A 21,380-nucleotide genomic window follows, 5' to 3' on the forward strand; every position below is an offset into this window, starting at 1 on the left:
AAAACTATGCTATTCTCACATTGCACATTTGGTTAATTATTAAAATGAGATACATTATAATCTTTTGTCGACAAACTAAATTGAAGTGACAAATATAGATAGTTCTTCCATCTCACAATACTTTATTAGTGACAAAAGCAAATACGTGTTGGAAGCGAAATGAATTTAATTCAAGTTCTAGATTGAGTTTTTTGATAAGTAACTAGCTAGAAACAAGTTTTGGTCTATATGTAATGTTTGAATTTATTAAACTTCTTGAATCTGAGAGTCAGTTATGTTTGTCACTTTAAAAGAATATAGTTTGTATACAATCAATCAGATTTTTATGAAGTAGAAAATTGTGTCATCGACACATCCCCGTTTTTATCTAAATATCGAAATACTGTAAAGTAATCCTCCATTACCCAACCCCCATACCTGTTTCATTAATTTAATTTAGATGAGGAAATAGCTGTCTGGAAACTTAGCTTTTCATAACACTCAGAAATGTACAGCAGGGGTTAAATCAACATGTACGAAACATTTGATACGCCTATCAAATTGCTCGCTGTAAGCAAGTCGGGCAAACAATTACATGTGCAAGGAATCCAATGCTAGAATAACCGCCGCATTAAATCTGGTAACTCTGAATGACTCAGTGAATTAATCTATGTTTACTGTTATTTACAAATTTATTGACCGTTTTTTTTCATCATATTTCATCCCCCTTAATGCAAGTTTTATACACGTATAATAGGATACCGTACTGGTATTGTTTGCAATATATTCTTCGCGGTAACTAGGGCTGGCATTTTCGAATACCTTGTGATATCAGAATCGAATCGAATATTTTTTTCGAATTGAATCGAATTTCGAACACTTGGAAATATGTAATTGTAAGCGACTTTTTTTTTATTGAAATTGGTTCTCTCAACAAATGGATTACTGAAGGCATAAAATACGTCACTCAGGTAGATTGTGTTGCAATTGTACTTGTGCTTATCTTGGGAAATTTAGATAAGGTATAGCCCACAAATTAAAGTGCTCATCCTGGGAAATTTAGATCAGTTAAAGGCTCACCATCAAACGTATGTGCTTATCCTGGCAAGATAGATAAGACAAAGCCCCACCATCAAAGTTATGTGATTATTCTGGGTAAGTTAGGTAATTTAAGGCCTCACAATCAGACTTGTGTGCGTGCTTATCCTGGGCAAGAAAGCGTCACCATCAAACTTATGTGCCTATCCCGGGAAATTCAGATACGGTAAATGCCTCATCATCAAACTGAAGTGCTTATACTGGGAAATTTATATAGGGGTAAAGCCTCACCATCAAACTAAAGTGCTTATCCTGGGCATAAAAAATAAGTTAAGTGCTCACCATCAAAAGTATGTGCTTATCCTGGGCAGGTTAGATGGGATAAGGCTTCACCATCAAAATTATGTACTTACCCTGGGCAAATTAGGTAAGTTAAAGCCTTCCCATCGAATATATGTGCTTATTCATGGCAAGTTAGATAAGATAGGGCCGCACCATTAAAATTTATGTGCTTATTGTGGAAAAGTTAGATATTTAAAAGCCTCAACATCAAACTTAGGTGCTTATCCTGGATGAGTTAGATAAGTTAAGGCATCACCATCAAACTTATGTGCTTATCCTGGGCAAGTTAGGTAAGTTAAAGCTTTCCCATCAAACTTATGTGCTTATTCTGGAAAAGTTAGATAAGTAAAGCCTTCCCATCAAACTTATGAGCTTATTCCGGGCAAATTATATAAGTTAAAGCCTCACTATCAAACTTATTTGCTCATCCTGGGCAGGTTAGATAAGATAAGGCTTCACCATCAAACTTATGAACTCATTCATGGCAAGTTAGATAAGATAAGGCCGCACCACCAAACTTATGTGCTTATTCTTGGCAAGTTAGATAAAATAAGGATGCACCATTAAAATTTATGTGCTTATTCTGGGGAAGTTAGATAAGTAAAGGCCTCAACATCAAACTTAGGTGCTTATCCTAGACAAGTTAGATAAGTTAAGGCATCACCATCAAACTTATGTGCTTATCCTGGGCAAGTTAGGTAAGTTAAAGCCTTCCCATCAAAGTTATGTGCTTATTCTTGGCAAGTTAGATAAGATAAGGCCGCACCATCAAACTTATGTGCTTATTCTTGGCAAGTTACATAAGTAAAGGCCGCACCATCAAACTTAGGTGAGTATCCTGGGAAAGTTAGATAAATTAAAGCCTCGCCTCGAACTTAGGTTCGTTTCCTGGGAAACGTAGGTAAGTTAAAGCCTCACCATCAAACTTATGTGCTTATCCTGGGCAAGTTAGACACTGGAACGTAGCATGTGTACCAGGTTAGGGTTAGGCCATAATTTTAAATTCGATTTTGCTTATTTCAGTACTATTACGAGTTAGGGTTCTTAAAACTTATACTGATCTTCCTTAAGATTAAAAGTGGGGCAATATCAAGAAGATTTCAGGAGTAATGTTAAGAGATTGCTTTCTTTACACACTTTGCTAAAATCAAGTGTAGGTTCATAGTCAATATTCATATAATATCAACTTTGGAAATTCTGATAAATCCGACCTACCATCAATGTTCGTAACATTCTGCACGACCTTGTCAGCATGAACTTCATGAATTTGCTCAGCTCGAACTTCTTGAATATGGGAGTCAGTTATGCTTGTCTCTGTACGAAAGAAATTTTTATTTATAAAAATAAGTTTTCAAATTGGGCATTGGAGCGTAAAAAAAAACTATGCTATTCTCACATTGCACATTTGGTTAATTATTAAAATGAGATACATTATAATATTTAGTCGACAAACTAAATTGAAGTGACAAATATAGATAATTCTTCCATCACACAATACCATATTAGTGACAAAAGCAAATACGTGTCCGAAGTCTGAATGACTCAGTGAATTAATCTATGTTTACTGTTATTTACAAATTTATTGACCGTTTTTTTTTCATCATATTTCATCCCCCTTACTGCAAGTTTTATACACATATAATAGGATACCGTACTGGTATTGTTTGCAATATATTCTTCGCTGTAACTAGGGCTGGGCATTTTCGAATACCTTGTGATATCAGAATCGAATCGAATATTTTTTTCAAATCGACTCGAATTTCGAACACTTGGAAATATGTAATTGTAAGCGATTTTTTTTTTATTGTAATTGGTTCTCTCAACAAATGAATTACTGAAGGCATAAAATACGTCACTCAGGTAGATTGTGTTGCAATTGTACTTGTGCTTATCTTAAGAAATTTAGATAAGGTAAAGCCCACAAATTAAAGTGCTCATCCTGGGAAATTTAGATCAGTTAAAGCCTCACCATCAAAGTTATGTGCTTATTCTGGGCAAGTTAGGTAATTTAAGGCCTCACAATCAAACTTGTGTGCGTGCTTATCCTGGGCAAGAAAGCCTCACCATCAAACTTATGTGCCTATCCTGGGAAATTCAGATAAGGTAAAGCCTCATCATCAAACTGATGTGCTTATACTGGGAAATTTATATAGGGGTAAAGCCTCACCATCAAACTAAAGTGCTTATCCTGGGCATAAAAAATAAGTTAAGTGCTCACCATCAAAAGTATGTGCTTATCCTGGGCAGGTTAGATGGGATAAGGCTTCACCATCAACCTTATGTACTTATCCTGGGCAAATTAGGTAAGTTAAAGCCTTCCCAACGAATATATGTGCTTATTCATGGCAAGTTAGATAAGATAAGGCCGCACCATTAAAATTTATGTGCTTATTGTGGGAAAGTTAGATATTTAAAAGCCTCAACATCAAACTTAGGTGCTTATCCTGGATAAGTTAGATAAGTTAAGGCATCACCATCAAACTTATGTGCTTATCCTGGGCAAGTTAGGTAAATTAAAGCCTTCCCAACAAAGTTATGTGCTTATTCTTGGCAAGTTAGATAAGATAAGGCCGCACCATCAAACTTATGTGCTTATTCGTGGCAAGTTAGATAAGTAAAGACCGCACCATCAAACTTAGGTGAGTATCCTGGGAAAGTTAGATAAATTAAAGCCTCGCCATCGAACTTAGGTTCGTATCCTGGGAAACGTAGGTAAGTTAAAGCCTCACCATCAAACTTATGTGCTTATCCTGGGCAAGTTAGACACTGGAACGTAGCATGTGTACCAGGTTAGGGTTAGGCCATAATTTAAATTCGATTTTGCTTATTTCAGTACTATTACGAGTTAGGGTACTTGAAACTTATACTAATCTTCCTTAAGATTAAAAGTGGGGCAATATCAAGACAGTTTCAAGAGTAATGTTAAGAGATTGCTTTCTTTACACACTTCGCTAAAATCAAGTGTAGGTTCATAGTCAATATTCATATAATATCAACTTTGGAAATTCTGATAAATCCGACCTACCATCAATGTTCGTAACATTCTGCACGACCTTGTCAGCATGAACTTCATGAATTTGCTCAGCTCGAACTTCTTGAATATGGGAGTCAGTTATGCTTGTCTCTGTACGAAAGAAATTTTTATTTATAAAAATAAGTTTTCAATTTGGGCATTGGAGCGTAAAAAAAAACTATGCTATTCTCACATTGCACATTTGGTTAATTATTAAAATGAGATACATTATAATCTTTTGTCGACAAACTAAATTGAAGTGACAAATATAGATAGTTCTTCCATCTCACAATACTTTATTAGTGACAAAAGCAAATACGTGTTGGAAGCGAAATGAATTTAATTCAAGTTCTAGATTGAGTTTTTTGATAAGTAACTAGCTAGAAACAAGTTTTGGTCTATATGTAATGTTTGAATTTATTAAACTTCTTGAATCTGAGAGTCAGTTATGTTTGTCACTGTAAAAGAATATAGTTTGTATACAATCAATCAGATTTTTATGAAGTAGAAAATTGTGTCATCGACACATCCCCGTTTTTATCTAAATATCGAAATACTGTAAAGTAATCCTCTATTACCCAACCCCCATACCTGTTTCATTAATTTAATTTAGATGAGGAAATAGCTGTCTGGAAACTTAGCTTTTCATAACACTCAGAAATGTACAGCAGGGGTTAAATCAACATGTACGAAACATTTGATACGCCTATCAAATTGCTCGCTGTAAGCAAGTCGGGCAAACAATTACATGTGCAAGGAATCCAATTCTAGAATAACCGCCGCATTAAATCTGGTAACTCTGAATGACTCAGTGAATTAATCTGTGTTTACTGTTATTTACAAATTTATTGACCGTTTTTTTTTCATCATATTTCATCCCCCTTACTGCAAGTTTTATACACGTATAATAGGATACCGTACTGGTATTGTTTGCAATATATTCTTCGCTGTAACTAGGGCTGGCATTTTCGAATACCTTGTGATATCAGAATCGAATCGAATATTTTTTTCGAATCGAATCGAATTTCGAACACTTGGAAATATGTAATTGTAAGCGACTTTTTTTTTATTGTAATTGGTTCTCTCAACAAATGGATTACTGAAGGCATAAAATACGTCACTCAGGTAGATTGTGTTGCAATTGTACTTGTGCTTATCTTGGGAAATTTAGATAAGGTATAGCCCACAAATTAAAGTGCTCATCCTGGGAAATTTAGATCAGTTAAAGGCTCACCATCAAACGTATGTGCTCATCCTGGGCAAGATAGATAAGACAAAGCCCCACCATCAAAGTTATGTGATTATTATGGGTAAGTTAGGTAATTTAAGGCCTCACAATCAGACTTGTGTGCGTGCTTATCCTGGGCAAGAAAGCGTCACCATCAAACTTATGTGCCTATCCTGGGAAATTCAGATAAGGTAAAGCCTCATCATCAAACTGAAGTGCTTATACTGGGAAATTCATATAGGGAAAAAGCCTCACCATCAAACTAAAGTGCTTATCCTGGGCATAAAAAATAAGTTAAGTGCTCACCATCAAAATTATGTGCTTATCCTGGGCAGGTTAGATGGGATAAGGCTTCACCATCAAAATTATGTACTTATCCTGGGCAAATTAGGTAAGTTAAAGCCTTCCCATCGAATATATGTGCTTATTCATGGCAAGTTAGATAAGATAGGGCCGCACCATTAAAATTTATGTGCTTATTGTGGGAAAGTTAGATATTTAAAAGCCTCAACATCAAACTTAGGTGCTTATCCTGGATGAGTTAGATAAGTTAAGGCATCACCATCAAACTTATGTGCTTATCCTGGGCAAGTTAGGTAAGTTAAAGCTTTCCCATCAAACTTATGTGCTTATTCTGGAAAAGTTAGATAAGTAAAGCCTTCCCATCAAACTTATGTGCTTATTCCGGGCAAATTATATAAGTTAAAGCCTCACTATCAAACTTATTTGCTCATTCTGGGCAGGTTAGATAAGATAAGGCTTCACCATCAAACTTATGAACTCATTCATGGCAAGTTAGATAAGATAAGGCCGCACCATCAAACTTATGTGCTTATTCTTGGCAAGTTAGATAAAATAAGGATGCACCATTAAAATTTATGTGCTTATTCTGGGGAAGTTAGATAAGTAAAGGCCTCAACATCGAACTTAGGTGCTTATCCTAGACAAGTTAGATAAGTTAAGGCATCACCATCAAACTTATGTGCTTATCCTGGGCAAGTTAGGTAAGTTAAAGCCTTCCCATCAAAGTTATGTGCTTATTCTTGGCAAGTTAGATAAGATAAGGCCGCACCATCAAACTTATGTGCTTATTCTTGGCAAGTTACATAAGTAAAGGCCGCACCATCAAACTTAGGTGAGTATCCTGGGAAAGTTAGATAAATTAAAGCCTCGCCATCGAACTTAGGTTCGTTTCCTGGGAAACGTAGGTAAGTTAAAGCCTCACCATCAAACTTATGTGCTTATCCTGGGCAAGTTAGACACTGGAACGTAGCATGTGTACCAGGTTAGGGTTAGGCCATAATTTTAAATTCGATTTTGCCTATTTCAGTACTATTACGAGTTAGGGTACTTAAAACTTATACTAATCTTCCTTAGGATTAAAAGTGGGGCAATAACAAGACAGTTCCAAGAGTAATGTTAAGAGATTGTTTTCTTTACACACTTTGCTAAAATCAAGTGTAGGTTCATAGTCAATATTCAGATTATTTCAACTCTGGAAATTCTGATAAATCCGACCTACCATCAATGTTCGTAACATTCTGCACGACCTTGTCAGCATGAACTTCATGAATCTGCTCAGCTCGAACTTCTTGAATATGGGAGTCAGTTATGCTTGTCTCTGTCCAAAAGAAATATTCTATTTATAAAAATAGGTTTTTAAATTGGGCGTTGGAGCGTAAAAAAAACTGTGCTATTCTCACATTGCACATTTGGTTAAATATTAAAATGAGATACATTATAATCTTTAGTCGACAAACTAAATTGAAGTGACAAATATAGATAGTTCTTCCATCTCACAATACTTTATTAGTGACAAAAGCAAATACGTGTTGGAAGCGAAATGAATTTAATTCAAGTTCTAGATTGAGTTTTTTGATAAGTAACTAGCTAGAAACAAGTTTTGGTTTATATGTAATGTTTAGTTTTATAACTCTATTAAACTTCTTGAATCTGAGAGTCAGGTATGTTTGTCTCTGTAAAAGAATATAGTTTGTATACAATCAATCAGATTTTTATGAAGTAGAAAATTGTGTCATCGACACATCCCCGTTTTTATCTAAATATCGAAATACCGTAAAGTAATCCTCCATTACCCAACCCCCATACCTGTTCCATTAATTTAATTTAGATGAGGAAATAGCTGTCTGGAAACTTAGCTTTTCATAACACTCAGAAATGTACAGCAGGGGTTTATCAAACATGTACGAAACATTTGATACACCTATCAAATTGCTCGCTGTAAGCAAGTCGGGCAAACAATTACTTGAGCAAGGAATCCAATTCTAGAATAACCGCCGCATTAAATCTGGTAACTCTGAATGACTCAGTGAATTAATCTATGTTTACTGTTATTTACAAATTTATTGACCGTTTTTTTTCATCATATTTCATCCCCCTTACTGCAAGTTTTATACACGTATAATAGGATACCGCACTGGTATTGTTTGCAATATATTCTTCGCTGTAACTAGGGCTGGGCATTTTCGAATACCTTGTGATATCAGAATCGAATCGAATATTTTTTTCGAATCGAATCGAATTTCGAACACTTGGAAATATGTAATTGTAAGCGACTTTTTTTTCATTGTAATTGGTTCTCTCAACAAATGAATTACTGAAGGCATAAAATACGTCACTCAGGTAGATTGTGTTGCAATTGTACTTGTGCTTATCTTAAGAAATTTAGATAAGGTAAAGCCCACAAATTAAAGTGCTCATCCTGGGAAGTTTAGATCAGTGAAAGGCTCACCATCAAACGTATGTGCTTATCCTGGGCAAGATAGATAAGACAAAGCCTCACCATCAAAGTTATGTGCTTATTCTGGGAAAGTTAGGTAATTTAAGGCCTCACAATCAAACTTGTGTGCGTGCTTATCCTGGGCAAGAAAGCCTCACCATCAAACTTATGTGCCTATCCTGGGAAATTCAGATAAGGTAGAGCCTCATCATCAAACTGATGTGCTTATACTGGGAAATGTATATAGGGGTAAAGCCTCACCATCAAACTAAAGTGCTTATCCTGGGCATAAAAAATAAGTTAAGTGCTCACCATCAAAAGTATGTGCTTATCCTGGGCAGGTTAGATGGGATATGGCTTCACCATCAAACTTATGTACTTATCCTGGGCAAATTAGGTAAGTTGAAGCCTTCCCATCGAATATATGTGCTTATTCATGGCAAGTTAGACAAGATAAGGCCGCACCATTAAAATTTATGTGCTTATTGTGGGAAAGTTAGATATTTAAAAGCCTAAACATCAAACTTAGGTGCTTATCCTGGATAAGTTAGATAAGTTAAGGCATCACCATCAAACTTATGTGCTTATCCTGGGCAAGTTAGGTAAGTTAAAGCCTCCCCAACAAAGTTATGTGCTTATTCTTGGCAAGTTAGATAAGATAAGGCCGCACCATCAAACTTATGTGCTTATTCGTGGCAAGTTAGATAAGTAAAGACCGCATCATCAAACTTAGGTGAGTATCCAGGGAAAGTTAGATAAATTAAAGCCTCGCCATCGAACTTAGGTTCGTATCCTGGGAAACGTAGGTAAGTTAAAGCCTCACCATCAAACTTATGTGCTTATCCTGGGCAAGTTAGACACTGGAACGTAGCATGTGTACCAAGTTAGGGTTAGGCCATAATTTAAATTCGATTTTGCTTATTTCAGTACTATTACGAGTTAGGGTACTTAAAACTTATACTAATCTTCCTTAAGATTAAAAGTGGGGCAATATCAAGACAGTTTCAAGAGTAATGTTAAGAGATTGCTTTCTTTACACACTTCGCTAAAATCAAGTGTAGGTTCATAGTCAATATTCATATAATATCAACTTTGGAAATTCTGATAAATCCGACCTACCATCAATGTTCGTAACATTCTGCACGACCTTGTCAGCATGAACTTCATGAATTTGCTCAGCTCGAACTTCTTGAATATGGGAGTCAGTTATGCTTGTCTCTGTACGAAAGAAATTTTTATTTATAAAAATAAGTTTTCAATTTGGGCATTGGAGCGTAAAAAAAAACTATGCTATTCTCACATTGCACATTTGGTTAATTATTAAAATGAGATACATTATAATCTTTTGTCGACAAACTAAATTGAAGTGACAAATATAGATAGTTCTTCCATCTCACAATACTTTATTAGTGACAAAAGCAAATACGTGTTGGAAGCGAAATGAATTTAATTCAAGTTCTAGATTGAGTTTTTTGATAAGTAACTAGCTAGAAACAAGTTTTGGTCTATATGTAATGTTTGAATTTATTAAACTTCTTGAATCTGAGAGTCAGTTATGTTTGTCACTGTAAAAGAATATAGTTTGTATACAATCAATCAGATTTTTATGAAGTAGAAAATTGTGTCATCGACACATCCCCGTTTTTATCTAAATATCGAAATACTGTAAAGTAATCCTCCATTACCCAACCCCCATACCTGTTTCATTAATTTAATTTAGATGAGGAAATAGCTGTCTGGAAACTTAGCTTTTCATAACACTCAGAAATGTACAGCAGGGGTTAAATCAACATGTACGAAACATTTGATACGCCTATCAAATTGCTCGCTGTAAGCAAGTCGGGCAAACAATTACATGTGCAAGGAATCCAATTCTAGAATAACCGCCGCATTAAATCTGGTAACTCTGAATGACTCAGTGAATTAATCTGTGTTTACTGTTATTTAGAAATTTATTGACCGTTTTTTTTCATCATATTTCATCCCCCTTACTGCAAGTTTTATACACGTATAATAGGATACCGTACTGGTATTGTTTGCAATATAAGGCATCACCATCAAACTTATGTGCTTATCCTGGGCAAGTTAGGTAAATTAAAGCCTTCCCAACAAAGTTATGTGCTTATTCTTGGCAAGTTAGATAAGATAAGGCCGCACCATCAAACTTATGTGCTTATTCGTGGCAAGTTAGATAAGTAAAGACCGCACCATCAAACTTAGGTGAGTATCCTGGGAAAGTTAGATAAATTAAAGCCTCGCCATCGAACTTAGGTTCGTATCCTGGGAAACGTAGGTAAGTTAAAGCCTCACCATCAAACTTATGTGCTTATCCTGGGCAAGTTAGACACTGGAACGTAGCATGTGTACCAGGTTAGGGTTAGGCCATAATTTAAATTCGATTTTGCTTATTTCAGTACTATTACGAGTTAGGGTACTTGAAACTTATACTAATCTTCCTTAAGATTAAAAGTGGGGCAATATCAAGACAGTTTCAAGAGTAATGTTAAGAGATTGCTTTCTTTACACACTTCGCTAAAATCAAGTGTAGGTTCATAGTCAATATTCATATAATATCAACTTTGGAAATTCTGATAAATCCGACCTACCATCAATGTTCGTAACATTCTGCACGACCTTGTCAGCATGAACTTCATGAATTTGCTCAGCTCGAACTTCTTGAATATGGGAGTCAGTTATGCTTGTCTCTGTACGAAAGAAATTTTTATTTATAAAAATAAGTTTTCAATTTGGGCATTGGAGCGTAAAAAAAAACTATGCTATTCTCACATTGCACATTTGGTTAATTATTAAAATGAGATACATTATAATCTTTTGTCGACAAACTAAATTGAAGTGACAAATATAGATAGTTCTTCCATCTCACAATACTTTATTAGTGACAAAAGCAAATACGTGTTGGAAGCGAAATGAATTTAATTCAAGTTCTAGATTGAGTTTTTTGATAAGTAACTAGCTAGAAACAAGTTTTGGTCTATATGTAATGTTTGAATTTATTAAACTTCTTGAATCTGAGAGTCAGTTATGTTTGTCACTGTAAAAGAATATAGTTTGTATACAATCAATCAGATTTTTATGAAGTAGAAAATTGTGTCATCGACACATCCCCGTTTTTATCTAAATATCGAAATACTGTAAAGTAATCCTCTATTACCCAACCCCCATACCTGTTTCATTAATTTAATTTAGATGAGGAAATAGCTGTCTGGAAACTTAGCTTTTCATAACACTCAGAAATGTACAGCAGGGGTTAAATCAACATGTACGAAACATTTGATACGCCTATCAAATTGCTCGCTGTAAGCAAGTCGGGCAAACAATTACATGTGCAAGGAATCCAATTCTAGAATAACCGCCGCATTAAATCTGGTAACTCTGAATGACTCAGTGAATTAATCTGTGTTTACTGTTATTTACAAATTTATTGACCGTTTTTTTTTCATCATATTTCATCCCCCTTACTGCAAGTTTTATACACGTATAATAGGATACCGTACTGGTATTGTTTGCAATATATTCTTCGCTGTAACTAGGGCTGGCATTTTCGAATACCTTGTGATATCAGAATCGAATCGAATATTTTTTTCGAATCGAATCGAATTTCGAACACTTGGAAATATGTAATTGTAAGCGACTTTTTTTTTATTGTAATTGGTTCTCTCAACAAATGGATTACTGAAGGCATAAAATACGTCACTCAGGTAGATTGTGTTGCAATTGTACTTGTGCTTATCTTGGGAAATTTAGATAAGGTATAGCCCACAAATTAAAGTGCTCATCCTGGGAAATTTAGATCAGTTAAAGGCTCACCATCAAACGTATGTGCTCATCCTGGGCAAGATAGATAAGACAAAGCCCCACCATCAAAGTTATGTGATTATTATGGGTAAGTTAGGTAATTTAAGGCCTCACAATCAGACTTGTGTGCGTGCTTATCCTGGGCAAGAAAGCGTCACCATCAAACTTATGTGCCTATCCTGGGAAATTCAGATAAGGTAAAGCCTCATCATCAAACTGAAGTGCTTATACTGGGAAATTCATATAGGGAAAAAGCCTCACCATCAAACTAAAGTGCTTATCCTGGGCATAAAAAATAAGTTAAGTGCTCACCATCAAAATTATGTGCTTATCCTGGGCAGGTTAGATGGGATAAGGCTTCACCATCAAAATTATGTACTTATCCTGGGCAAATTAGGTAAGTTAAAGCCTTCCCATCGAATATATGTGCTTATTCATGGCAAGTTAGATAAGATAGGGCCGCACCATTAAAATTTATGTGCTTATTGTGGGAAAGTTAGATATTTAAAAGCCTCAACATCAAACTTAGGTGCTTATCCTGGATGAGTTAGATAAGTTAAGGCATCACCATCAAACTTATGTGCTTATCCTGGGCAAGTTAGGTAAGTTAAAGCTTTCCCATCAAACTTATGTGCTTATTCTGGAAAAGTTAGATAAGTAAAGCCTTCCCATCAAACTTATGTGCTTATTCCGGGCAAATTATATAAGTTAAAGCCTCACTATCAAACTTATTTGCTCATTCTGGGCAGGTTAGATAAGATAAGGCTTCACCATCAAACTTATGAACTCATTCATGGCAAGTTAGATAAGATAAGGCCGCACCATCAAACTTATGTGCTTATTCTTGGCAAGTTAGATAAAATAAGGATGCACCATTAAAATTTATGTGCTTATTCTGGGGAAGTTAGATAAGTAAAGGCCTCAACATCGAACTTAGGTGCTTATCCTAGACAAGTTAGATAAGTTAAGGCATCACCATCAAACTTATGTGCTTATCCTGGGCAAGTTAGGTAAGTTAAAGCCTTCCCATCAAAGTTATGTGCTTATTCTTGGCAAGTTAGATAAGATAAGGCCGCACCATCAAACTTATGTGCTTATTCTTGGCAAGTTACATAAGTAAAGGCCGCACCATCAAACTTAGGTGAGTATCCTGGGAAAGTTAGATAAATTAAAGCCTCGCCATCGAACTTAGGTTCGTTTCCTGGGAAATGTAGGTAAGTTAAAGCCTCACCATCAAACTTATGTGCTTATCCTGGGCAAGTTAGACACTGGAACGTAGCATGTGTACCAGGTTAGGGTTAGGCCATAATTTTAAATTCGATTTTGCCTATTTCAGTACTATTACGAGTTAGGGTACTTAAAACTTATACTAATCTTCCTTAGGATTAAAAGTGGGGCAATAACAAGACAGTTCCAAGAGTAATGTTAAGAGATTGTTTTCTTTACACACTTTGCTAAAATCAAGTGTAGGTTCATAGTCAATATTCAGATTATTTCAACTCTGGAAATTCTGATAAATCCGACCTACCATCAATGTTCGTAACATTCTGCACGACCTTGTCAGCATGAACTTCATGAATCTGCTCAGCTCGAACTTCTTGAATATGGGAGTCAGTTATGCTTGTCTCTGTCCAAAAGAAATATTCTATTTATAAAAATAGGTTTTTAAATTGGGCGTTGGAGCGTAAAAAAAACTGTGCTATTCTCACATTGCACATTTGGTTAAATATTAAAATGAGATACATTATAATCTTTAGTCGACAAACTAAATTGAAGTGACAAATATAGATAGTTCTTCCATCTCACAATACTTTATTAGTGACAAAAGCAAATACGTGTTGGAAGCGAAATGAATTTAATTCAAGTTCTAGATTGAGTTTTTTGATAAGTAACTAGCTAGAAACAAGTTTTGGTTTATATGTAATGTTTAGTTTTATAACTCTATTAAACTTCTTGAATCTGAGAGTCAGGTATGTTTGTCTCTGTAAAAGAATATAGTTTGTATACAATCAATCAGATTTTTATGAAGTAGAAAATTGTGTCATCGACACATCCCCGTTTTTATCTAAATATCGAAATACCGTAAAGTAATCCTCCATTACCCAACCCCCATACCTGTTCCATTAATTTAATTTAGATGAGGAAATAGCTGTCTGGAAACTTAGCTTTTCATAACACTCAGAAATGTACAGCAGGGGTTTATCAAACATGTACGAAACATTTGATACACCTATCAAATTGCTCGCTGTAAGCAAGTCGGGCAAACAATTACTTGAGCAAGGAATCCAATTCTAGAATAACCGCCGCATTAAATCTGGTAACTCTGAATGACTCAGTGAATTAATCTATGTTTACTGTTATTTACAAATTTATTGACCGTTTTTTTTCATCATATTTCATCCCCCTTACTGCAAGTTTTATACACGTATAATAGGATACCGCACTGGTATTGTTTGCAATATATTCTTCGCTGTAACTAGGGCTGGGCATTTTCGAATACCTTGTGATATCAGAATCGAATCGAATATTTTTTTCGAATCGAATCGAATTTCGAACACTTGGAAATATGTAATTGTAAGCGACTTTTTTTTCATTGTAATTGGTTCTCTCAACAAATGAATTACTGAAGGCATAAAATACGTCACTCAGGTAGATTGTGTTGCAATTGTACTTGTGCTTATCTTAAGAAATTTAGATAAGGTAAAGCCCACAAATTAAAGTGCTCATCCTGGGAAGTTTAGATCAGTGAAAGGCTCACCATCAAACGTATGTGCTTATCCTGGGCAAGATAGATAAGACAAAGCCTCACCATCAAAGTTATGTGCTTATTCTGGGAAAGTTAGGTAATTTAAGGCCTCACAATCAAACTTGTGTGCGTGCTTATCCTGGGCAAGAAAGCCTCACCATCAAACTTATGTGCCTATCCTGGGAAATTCAGATAAGGTAGAGCCTCATCATCAAACTGATGTGCTTATACTGGGAAATGTATATAGGGGTAAAGCCTCACCATCAAACTAAAGTGCTTATCCTGGGCATAAAAAATAAGTTAAGTGCTCACCATCAAAAGTATGTGCTTATCCTGGGCAGGTTAGATGGGATATGGCTTCACCATCAAACTTATGTACTTATCCTGGGCAAATTAGGTAAGTTGAAGCCTTCCCATCGAATATATGTGCTTATTCATGGCAAGTTAGACAAGATAAGGCCGCACCATTAAAATTTATGTGCTTATTGTGGGAAAGTTAGATATTTAAAAGCCTAAACATCAAACTTAGGTGCTTATCCTGGATAAGTTAGATAAGTTAAGGCATCACCATCAAACTTATGTGCTTATCCTGGGCAAGTTAGGTAAGTTAAAGCCTCCCCAACAAAGTTATGTGCTTATTCTTGGCAAGTTAGATAAGATAAGGCCGCACCATCAAACTTATGTGCTTATTCGTGGCAAGTTAGATAAGTAAAGACCGCATCATCAAACTTAGGTGAGTATCCAGGGAAAGTTAGATAAATTAAAGCCTCGCCATCGAACTTAGGTTCGTATCCTGGGAAACGTAGGTAAGTTAAAGCCTCACCATCAAACTTATGTGCTTATCCTGGGCAAGTTAGACACTGGAACGTAGCATGTGTACCAAGTTAGGGTTAGGCCATAATTTAAATTCGATTTTGCTTATTTCAGTACTATTACGAGTTAGGGTACTTAAAACTTATACTAATCTTCCTTAAGATTAAAAGTGGGGCAATATCAAGACAGTTTCAAGAGTAATGTTAAGAGATTGCTTTCTTTACACACTTCGCTAAAATCAAGTGTAGGTTCATAGTCAATATTCATATAATATCAACTTTGGAAATTCTGATAAATCCGACCTACCATCAATGTTCGTAACATTCTGCACGACCTTGTCAGCATGAACTTCATGAATTTGCTCAGCTCGAACTTCTTGAATATGGGAGTCAGTTATGCTTGTCTCTGTACGAAAGAAATTTTTATTTATAAAAATAAGTTTTCAATTTGGGCATTGGAGCGTAAAAAAAAACTATGCTATTCTCACATTGCACATTTGGTTAATTATTAAAATGAGATACATTATAATCTTTTGTCGACAAACTAAATTGAAGTGACAAATATAGATAGTTCTTCCATCTCACAATACTTTATTAGTGACAAAAGCAAATACGTGTTGGAAGCGAAATGAATTTAATTCAAGTTCTAGATTGAGTTTTTTGATAAGTAACTAGCTAGAAACAAGTTTTGGTCTATATGTAATGTTTGAATTTATTAAACTTCTTGAATCTGAGAGTCAGTTATGTTTGTCACTGTAAAAGAATATAGTTTGTATACAATCAATCAGATTTTTATGAAGTAGAAAATTGTGTCATCGACACATCCCCGTTTTTATCTAAATATCGAAATACTGTAAAGTAATCCTCCATTACCCAACCCCCATACCTGTTTCATTAATTTAATTTAGATGAGGAAATAGCTGTCTGGAAACTTAGCTTTTCATAACACTCAGAAATGTACAGCAGGGGTTAAATCAACATGTACGAAACATTTGATACGCCTATCAAATTGCTCGCTGTAAGCAAGTCGGGCAAACAATTACATGTGCAAGGAATCCAATTCTAGAATAACCGCCGCATTAAATCTGGTAACTCTGAATGACTCAGTGAATTAATCTGTGTTTACTGTTATTTAGAAATTTATTGACCGTTTTTTTTCATCATATTTCATCCCCCTTACTGCAAGTTTTATACACGTATAATAGGATACCGTACTGGTATTGTTTGCAATATATTCTTCGCTGTAACTAGGGCTGGGCATTTTCGAATACCTTGTGATATCAGAATCGAATCGAATATTTTTTTCGAATCGAATTTCGAATACTTGGAAATATGTAATGGTAAGCGACTTTTTTTTATTGTAATTGGTTCTCTCAACAAATGAATTACTGAAGGCATAGAATACGTCACTCAGGTAGATTGTGTTGCAATTGTACTTGTGGTTATCTTGGGAAATTTAGATGAGGTAAAGCCCACAAATTAAAGTGCTCATCCTGGGCAATTTAGATGAGTTAAGGGCTCACCATCACACGTATGTGCTTATCATGGGCAAGTTAGATACGATAAAGCCTCACCATCAAAGTTATGTGCTTATTCTGGGCAAGTTAGATAATTTAAGGCCTCACAATCAAACTTGTGTGCGTGCTTATCCTGGGCAGGAAAGCCTCACCATCAAACTTATGTGCCTATCCTGGGAAATTCAGATAAGGTAAAGCCTCATCATCAAACTGATGTGCTTATACTGGGAAATTTATATAAGTTAAAGCCTCACCATCAAACTAAAGTGCTTATCTTGGGCATATTAGATAAGTTAAGGGCTCATCATCAAAAGTTTGTGCTTATCCTGGTAAAGTTAGATAAGTAAAGTCTTCCCATCAAACTTATGTGCTTATTCCGGGCAAATTATATAAGTTAAAGCCTCACTATCAAACTTATTTGCTTATTCTGGGCAGGTTAGATAAGATAAGGCTTCACCATCAAACTTATGTACTTGTCCCGGGCAAGTTAGAGCCTTCCCATCAAATTTATGTGCTTATTCATGGCAAGTTAGATAAGATAAGGCCGCACCATCAAACTTATGTGCTTATTCTTGGCAAGTTAGATAAGTAAAGGCCGCACCATCAAACTTAGGTGAGTATCCTGGTAAAGTTAGATAAATTAAGGCCTAACAATCAAACTTATGTGCTTATCCGGGAAAGTTAGATAAGTAAAGTCTCGCTATCAAACTTTTTCCTTTTTTCTGGGCAAAATAGATAAGATAAGGCTTCACCATCAAAGTTATGTACTTATCCTGGGCAAGTTAGATAAGGTAAAGCCTTCCCATCAAACTCATGTGCTTATTCTTGGCAAGTTAGATAAGATAAGGCCGCACCATTAAAATTTCTGTGCTTATTCTGGGGAAGTTAGATAAGTAAAGGCCTCAACATCAAACTTAGGTGCTTATCCTGGACAAGTTAGATAAGTTAAGGCATCACCATCAAATTTATGTGCATATCATGGGCAAGTTAGGTAAGTTGAAGCCTTCCCATCAAACTTACGTGCTTATCCTTGGCAAGTTAGATAAGATAAGGTCGCACCATCACACTTATGTGCTTATTCTGGGAAAGTTAGATAAGTAAAGGCCGCACCATCAAACTTAGGTGAGTATCCTGGGAAACTAAGGTAAGTTAAAGCCTCACCATCAAACTTATGTGCTTATCCTGGGCAAGTTAGACACTGGAACGTAGCATGTGTACCAGGTTAGGGTTAGGCCATAATTTTAAATTCGATTTTTCTTATTTCAGTACTATTACGAGTTGGGTACTTAAAACTTATATTAATCATCATTAAGATTAAAATTGGGGCAATATCAAGACAGTTCCAAGAGTAATGTTAAGAGATTGCTTTCTTTACACACTTTGCTAAAATCAAGTGTAGGTTCATAGTCAATATTCAGATAATATCAACTCTGGAAATTCTGATAAATCCGACCTACCATCAATGTTCGTAACATTCTGCACGACCTTGTCAGCATGAACCTCATGAATCTGCTCAGCTCGAACTTCTTGAATATGGGAGCCAGTTATGCTTGTCTCTGTACGAAAGAAATATTTTAAATATAAAAATAAGTTTTCAAATTGGGCATTGGAGCGTAAAAAAAACTGTGCTATTTTCACATTGCACATTTGGTTAAATATTAAAATGAGATACATTATAATATTTAGTCGACAAACTAAATTGAAGTGACAAATATAGATAGTTCTTCCATCTCACAATACTTTATTAGTGACAAAAGCAAATACGTGTTGGAAGCGAAATGAATTTAATTCAAGTTCTAGATTGAGTTTTTTGATAAGTAACTAGCTAGAAACAAGTTTTGGTTTATATGTAATGTTTGAATTTATTAAACTTCTTGAATCTGAGAGTCAGGTATGTTTGTCTCTGTAAAAGAATATAGTTTGTATACAATCAATCAGATTTTTATGAAGTAGAAAATTGTGTCATCGACACATCCCCGTTTTTATCTAAATATTGAAATACTGTAAAGTAATCCTCCATTACCCAAACCCCATACCTGTTCCATTAATTTAATTTAGATGAGGAAATAGCTGTCTGGAAACTTAGCTTTTCATAACACTCAGAAATGTACAGCAGGGGTTTATCAAACATGTACGAAACATTTGATACGCCTATCAAATTGCTCGCTGTAAGCAAGTCGGGCAAACAATTACATGTTCAACGAATCCAATTCTAGAATAACCGCCGCATTAAATCTGGTAACTCTGAATGACTCAGTGAATTAATCTATAATTACTGTTATTTACAAATTTATTGACCATTTTTTTTCATCATATTTCATCCCCCTTACTGCAAGTTTTATACACGTATAATAGGATACCGTACTGGTATTGTTTGCAATATATTCTTCGCTGTAACTAGGGCTGGGCATTTTCGAATACCTTGTGATATCAGAATCAAATCGAATATTTTTTTCGAATCGAATTTCGAATACTTGGAAATATGTAATGGTAAGCGACTTTTTTTTATTGTAATTGGTTCTCTCAACAAATGAATTACTGAAGGCATAGAATACGTCACTCAGGTAGATTGTGTTGCAATTGTACTTGTGGTTATCTTGGGAAATTTAGATGAGGTAAAGCCCACAAATTAAAGTGCTCATCCTGGGCAATTTAGATGAGTTAAGGGCTCACCATCACACGTATGTGCTTATCATGGGCAAGTTAGATACGATAAAGCCTCACCATCAAAGTTATGTGCTTATTCTGGGCAAGTTAGATAATTTAAGGCCTCGCAATCAAACTTGTGTGCGTGCTTATCCTGGGCAGGAAAGCCTCACCATCAAACTTATGTGCCTATCCTGGGAAATTCAGATATGGTAAAGTCTCATCATTAAACTGATGTGCTTATACTGGGAAATTTATATAAGTTAAAGCCTCACCATCAAACTAAAGTGCTTATCTTGGGCATATTAGATAAGTTAAGGGCTCATCATCAAAAGTTTGTGCTTATCCTGGTAAAGTTAGATAAGTAAAGTCATCCCATCAAACTTATGTGCTTATTCCGGGCAAATTATATAAGTTAAAGCCTCACTATCAAACTTATTTGCTTATTCTGGGCAGGTTAGATAAGATAAGGCTTCACCATCAAACTTATGTACTTGTCCCGGGCAAGTTAGAGCCTTCCCATCAAATTTATGTGCTTATTCATGGCAAGTTAGATAAGATAAGGCCGCACCATCAAACTTAGGTGATTATCCTGGGAAAGTTAGATAAATTAAGGCCTAACAATCAAACTTATGTGCTTATCCGGGAAAGTTAGATAAGTAAAGCCTCGCTATCAAACTTTTTCCCTTTTTCTGGGCAAAATAGATAAGATAAGGCTTCACCATCAAACTTATGTACTTATCCTGGGCAAGTTAGATAAGTTAAAGCCTTCCCATCAAACTTATGTGCTTATTCTTGGCAAGTTAGATAAGATAAGGCCGCACCATTAAAATTTCTGTGCTTATTCTGGGGAAGTTAGATAAGTTAAGGCATCACCATCAAATTTATGTGCTTATCCTGGGCAAGTTAGGTAAGTTAAAGCCTTCCCATCAAACTTACGTGCTTATTCTTGTCAAGTTAGATAAGATAAGGTCGCACCATCACACTTACGTGCTTATTCTGGGAAAATTAGATAAGCAAAGGCCGCACCATCAAACTTAGGTGAGTATCCTGGGAAAGTTAGATAAGTTAAAGCTTCACCATCAAACTTATGTACTTATCCTGGGCAAGTTAGATAAGTTGAAGCCTTCCCATCAAACTTATGTGCTTATTCTTGGCAAGTTAGATAAGATAAGGCCGCACCATTAAAATTTCTGTGCTTATTCTGGGGAAGTTAGATAAGTAAAGGCCTCAACATCAAACTTAGGTGGTTATCCTGGACAAGTTAGATAAGTTAAGGCATCGCCATCAAATTTATGTGCTTATCCTGGGCAAGTTAGGCAAGGTAAAGCCTCACCATCAAACTTATGTGCTTATCCTGGGCAAGTTAGACACTGGAACGTAGCATGTGTACCAGGTTAGGGTTAGGCCATAATTTTAAATTTGATTTTTCTTATTTCAGTACTATTACGAGTTAGGGTACTTAAAACTTATATTAATCATCCTTAAGATTAAAATTGGGGC

At 35.5% G+C, this 21,380-nt stretch overlaps 2 protein-coding genes across 2 annotated transcripts in view; one reads left to right on the forward strand and one right to left on the reverse strand.

The window, feature by feature from the left end:
* Nucleotides 1-21,380, forward strand: part of LOC120335200 (N-acetylglucosamine-1-phosphodiester alpha-N-acetylglucosaminidase-like) — a 220,740-nt gene that overhangs the window by 58,805 nt on the left and 140,555 nt on the right. The window lies entirely within an intron of this gene.
* LOC120335070 (uncharacterized) overlaps nucleotides 1-21,380 on the reverse strand; it is a 69,307-nt gene that overhangs the window by 38,130 nt on the left and 9,797 nt on the right. The gene's annotated exons all lie outside the window — the stretch shown is intronic.

Source organism: Styela clava, chromosome 1 (assembly GCF_964204865.1).
Source record: "Styela clava chromosome 1, kaStyClav1.hap1.2, whole genome shotgun sequence".
NCBI lineage: Eukaryota > Metazoa > Chordata > Ascidiacea > Stolidobranchia > Styelidae > Styela > Styela clava.